The 5866-nt window shown below is 31.3% G+C and overlaps 1 long non-coding RNA gene across 1 annotated transcript in view; it reads left to right on the forward strand.

Moving 5' to 3' along the window:
• Positions 1-483: 483 nt before the first annotated feature.
• The window catches only part of LOC111083297, a 19801-nt gene continuing 14418 nt past the window's right edge, over positions 484-5866 (forward strand). The window contains exons 1-2 of the long non-coding RNA XR_002608931.1: positions 484-578; positions 2618-2812. This is a non-coding gene — a long non-coding RNA (uncharacterized LOC111083297). The remainder of the gene's footprint in view (positions 579-2617; positions 2813-5866) is intronic.

Consider the following 5866-nt stretch of genomic DNA (forward strand, 5'->3'; position numbering starts at 1 on the left):
CTGTAAATATACCAATAGTGCAACTGTTGGCAAATTGATAGATACTGATCTAATATGAGATAATTTCATCTTTTTTCAGAATATTCTACACAATGTCTTTTCTTTAAGAGCTCTGATCTTTTCTATTATTTTAAATAATGGTTTTCTCTTGAATATATTCATACAGTTTTTTGTGTTAACAGACAAGAAAAGACTATATATGTAAAATTTACAACTGGTCAAATTGATATATATACCAAGTCCTCTGTTATAAACATATTTAAAGCCAAAAAAATCCAAGATTATAATTTTCTGTACTTTTTAAATGTGTAACGAGCTGAGATATCTACATGTAGTACTGTGGTTCAGTATGTAGCATTCGGTCAAAAGTGTTTAACTATATTATATAAATATAAGTTAACTCATAGGCACATATTTGGTCTTTTGGCAAATATGTTTTTATTTTAATATGTTTTTTCTTTTTACTGCTGAAGGTAACAATTTATCTGTAATAACAACCTCATTGCTTATGAATCCTGGGTTGGAGATTAAGAAAGGAGAATAACAGCTTCCATCTTTGTAAACAGTTTAAACTATCAGTAAGTTGGGTGAAGACATTTTTTCAGTATAACCTGAATATAATATTTTTTAAAAAGTGTTACCTTGATTTTATGGAAACATACTTTCACTGGATCTGATTGTGGGCTGGAAAATGTTAAAATTAGAGTTTAGAATTGAATGTGTTGTGTATTTAAACATTTAAGTCTGGAGGAAGTTTTTAGAAACCACCTCCCAAGCCTAGAAGATAAATTTTCCAAAATTTCCAGTATTTTTAGCCATAGCATAGTGGCTCACAGAATGGCTCTTAGTTTTTCAAATACAAAATTTTAGCTCATAGCTCTGTCATCTCTTGACCAATTTCAGATCTAATTACAGTTTTGGACTCAGGAGATCAAACTCTTTCAATTCACATATTTGACCATGCTCAAGGTCTCGTATATTAATTTACTCTAATCCTGCCTAAAATGATTTCAGTTTGAGGGTAGGCAGGTAGAGATCCTGATGAGTAATAAAACTTAATCAGGTATACGTGCACCCCCCCACTTGGTATTGCTGGGGCACAAAAATATAGATAATAAAAAGAAAAAAAGGTTTCATTGATTAATTTACTCTAATTCTGACTAGAAGAATTTCAAGTGTCATGGCTATTGAGGATTCCCTCTTGTTTCTTACTGTTTTGGTGTCCACTTATTACACTCGTCAACTGTTCCAAACCTTCGTGTATTATACACATTTGATATATCGTTCCTTCTTTACTAAGTGTTGTAGATGGAAAATTTCTAGGAATTACTTCTTTCATTGGATGAAAAAATTCTTAAATTGTCAAGATAAGTTAAAGAAAACATTTCATCCTTATTACGGCATGTGTACTGTCCATTAAATAATACCGTAATCCTAGTTTTTACACGAGTATAAAGGTTTACTGCTAACAAACACGAAGAGACTGTTAGTTTACGACAGTGTACAATTTATTATTATGTTGTGCTAGTTAGTAAAATTGTTTTTTACAGATAATAACTAAAGTAAAGAGTGAAACATTGTATGAAAATTTACAAGTAACATGAAAACTGTGTAATACCTACACATTTGTTTTTAAATACTGACCTACTAAGTGATTGATAATTTGATTCACAACTGTTTCAGTTGTAAGTTGTGGGTTTCTAATTATAAATATAATGCATGTTTCTGTTGTCAGTTGTTGGTTTCTAATTATAAATATAATGCATATTTCAGTTGTAAGTTGTGGGTTTCTAATTATAAATATAATGCATGTTTCAGTTGTAAGTTGTTGGTTTCTAATTATAAATATAATGCATGTTTCAGTTGTAAGTTGTTGGTTTCTAATTATAAATATAATGCATGTTTCAGTTGTGGGTTTCTAATTATAAATATAATGCATGTTTCTGTATGAGTTAATTAGTATATGTTTACTTAGTAATGAAGTCATGTTTCAGTTTGATTTTGTATTTGAGTGAAAGAACAAATATGTTATAAATTCTACTACCTTTTTTCTAAAGTAAAACATATATAAGGCTTTTATTCTTTCAGTATAGTTTTCTATGATAAACTTTAGTTCTTAAGCTTAAACACTTAAATTTCTTTAGACAAGGGATCTTTCCTTATTGGAAGAGATAGAAATGATGTTTTCTGGTCATGATTAATGTATTAGATGATTGGGGAATGTAAACATTTTTCTGAGACAAAAGTTTAATAATATGTGAATATCCAAGTGCTGTATTTTAATATCAATGTCTGGCTAGTAAACAAGATGACTAACCTTTTATGAACAGGTCTGTCTTTTTTTAATTTGATATTTTGTTGACCTTGGGTAATTTGTTATGACTAGACATTTTTTTTTTTTTTATGTAAATGAGTAAAATCTGAAAATTCAATTCAATTTTAGTGTAGTTTGTTTATCTTAGTTTGTTCTGACTGACCAGACAGATTTGTTTACAGATGTGGTAGATTTTCTGAATTGTTTGTCTGTCTGAATGAGCAGCAGCCAGACGGTAACACCATGTCTGGTGTCTGGTCATGCATTGATTCACTGTCTGCTTATTTCTCTGTTGGTTTGTAGGCTAGCCCCTGTACTGGTGTTGTTCCATACACACACACATGTGAACTGGTCTGGAGCACTGACCATCAGGTGAAGCAAGCTAATATAAGAAAGGAAACCAAAACCTCACATCCCAGTATCAGTGATACTTGTTACTCTCACATTGCATGCTGTGTTTCATCTCAGACTTTCCTCTTAACAGGAGGATTGCTATAGGTAGGTGGGAGCCCTGAAACACCTGTCTGTTTTAAACAGTTATCAGTTAGAACATATACATTTCATGAACTGTTTGAAGATACTCAGCTTTTGTTACTTTGATAAAATTTTCTTGTAACTTCAAAACTTTTTCCTAATTGGAGTGATATTATGGCAGTATTTAAGCTTGAGTTTTAACTTCAAAACTTCTCCAGTTGAAATGATAAATAGGGTGGTGTTTCAGTTTGAATTTTAACTTCAAAACTTCTCCAGTGAAATGATAAATAGGGTAGTGTTTCAGCTTGAATTTTAACTTCAAACTTTTCCCTAATTGGAGTGATATTAGGGCAGTATTTCAGCTTCAATTTTAACTTCAAAACTTCTCCAGTTGAAATGATAAATAGGGTAATATTTCAGCTTGAATTTTAACTTCAAAACTTCTCCAGTTGAAATGATAAATATGGTAATATTTCAGTTTGGGTTTTAACTTCAAAACTTCTCCAGTTGAAATGATAAATAGGGTAATATTTCAGTTTGGGTTTTGACTTTTTGTCTCATTGAAGTGATAGATATTTCTGTTTAATGAAACCAGCTCTGTCACACAAGCAGAACTTGACAGTTTGATTTAGCTGAGCTGTCTAGCATGAAAGTAATAAAACAAATCTTCACACAACTAATATGATGCTATTCTCTTTTAAAAAACTTCATAATTAAGACATCCATCATCTTTAAAGTTAGCAACTTTATACATGTTACATATAGATTAAAACCTTCAATTTCTGTAAAAAATCTAGACAGTTAACATGTGCATTTTTTGTTTTGGGATAAAATACTGAAATGGATACCTTTTTAAAAAATGCTTTGTAGTTTTCAGTTTTGTAGGAGCTCTGGCAAATGTGGTTGATTCTTTCAAAGCTTGGTGAGTAGACTAATAAGGCATCTGTTTTCATACTTTGGGTATAACCTCTTGAGATCCAGAAGACTAGGGTTGAAAATAGTCACTCACACAACTTTTAGGTGTTATAATTATCTAAACACGATTGCATAAAAATACCTCCTTACACAGTGGAATTTCCTCTACAGTTACAAGTGGTTTTAGTGAACTACATAGGTGTCACTTCCTAGAAACGAATTGCACAAAGACAGATAATATCAAAATTACCCTCATTGTGAGGTTTTAAATGAAAATAGTTTTTGGTGTAGTGTTTCATAGAAATCAGGGAATTAATGTCGTATAAAAACATTTTTTAATGTTTGCTGGACAAAATCATATTTTCATTTTTTCAAGTCTAATTTTGCTTTAAGTATTTCACAGTTTTCATTACACATATACACTCATCTAGCTTGTAATGAATGTGATTTGAGACTCAAATTATAAACAAATAAATATTTGTTCTGTCTACATTCTAGGATTCAGTTTCAAAGAATTTCAACTTTAAAGTTAGCTACTAGTCAATAGTATCGGCTTGATCACAGATTGACGGTTTTTTGGTTGTGAGTAAGAATAAGAAATTTAAGTATAATTAATGTGAAAACGACCTTATACACTGTGTTTTGCTAAGTGATTCATAATTATTTAACAGAAAAGCCTGTTGTGTCTGTTATTGTTATTTGTTTGTAATAATGAGTAAATATTTAAGAAAATACATTCCACAAAAGTCCACTGCATGCATACCCTTCTTACAAACACTTTATAATATAACTTATATGTTTGTAGTGATTTTCACAAATACATTTGTCATTAAAAGGTTTAGAAATATAGACCAGAACATAGCTAAGATTCACAGCTACAGTCCTTAGAATTTTCCAGGAATCAACATGAAGAGTTTTACATCAGGTTTTCCTGAAACAGGGCTCCCACTTTGATGTGATTATGCACGTTAAAAACCAAGGAAATGAAGATAAATGTCTAATTAATGTATGCATTTAATAAATGTTACTATCATTACACTAAAGTGATCATTCAGAATCTCAAAACTGACAGAGAAGGTTAGAAACTTTGGCTTATGACTTCTAGAAAAGTCCGTGTAGAAATAAACATTATAGTTTCATCAAAAAAAGGAACAAAGCCAGTCATAAGTTAATTATAAACGACACGTATTTGTACACAAGTTTCTTCAATTTATATTCAGTAATTTTCACCTTCAAAAATGGGTGGGTAAAATTTTTACAAGACAACTTTGTATGAATTGAGGACAAGTAACAGTGTTCATGCTTGCTAATCTCGTGATCTAGGATATAAGTTTGTTTGAATGTAAAATGTATAACAACATAGCATTGTGTAAAATGGAATGATGAATTATGTTCTAATGGGCTCAAGCCAGAAGGAAAGAATTTTCTCGGAACACAGTTTAGGGTTGTCGATTGGAAAGAAGCCAACCTCTCCTTGTTCTTCGTGGAAAAAGCTGTCTGGTTTCTTTACATTCTAGGTTCTGATTGGTTAGCACCTTGAACTGTCTGCTATGTACGACCATTATTTCACGGTGGAATGCAGTTTGAGGACTGTTATGGTTATACCACGTACTGTTTGATTGGCTAACCAAAGGGCATACACGTGGTGCTCTTATCCTGCAGGGTGGCCATGAACTAAATTTCAGACGGTTTTAATAATTTTCATAGTTCTCGGTTTCTGCTGTTACTAGGAAACAGAAGCAAAGTTCGGTGTATGTTGAATAACAAAAATTAATTCGTATAAAATCAAAAAGTTATGTTCCAGACGGTTTTGACCAGTTCAGAAAACAGCCCGTGTAAGTAAAAGAGCTGCCAACTCTTTTGGATAACATTTGATTTTTTTTTATACAACTGTATATCAGTCACCGAGTGACTGGAATGAAGTTTCAAAAGTAAATTGTTTTATTGTTTTCTCTGCAAAACTTAGGTATATGTATGAGTTTAGAGGCTGATCTAAGGCCATGGAAATGGATGCGTAAGCCTAAAAGATGGTTACATTAATGTGCATAACATCTTTAGAAGGCTACAGTCAACTTCTAAATTCACAACATGTGAAAATTATGTGGTTTGAATTTTGACCCAATTCATATACTGATATTTTGCTTTTTTTTTTTTTTTACTTTA

This window comes from Limulus polyphemus, unplaced genomic scaffold, assembly GCF_000517525.1.
Source record: "Limulus polyphemus unplaced genomic scaffold, Limulus_polyphemus-2.1.2 Scaffold8942, whole genome shotgun sequence".
Lineage (NCBI taxonomy): Eukaryota > Metazoa > Arthropoda > Merostomata > Xiphosura > Limulidae > Limulus > Limulus polyphemus.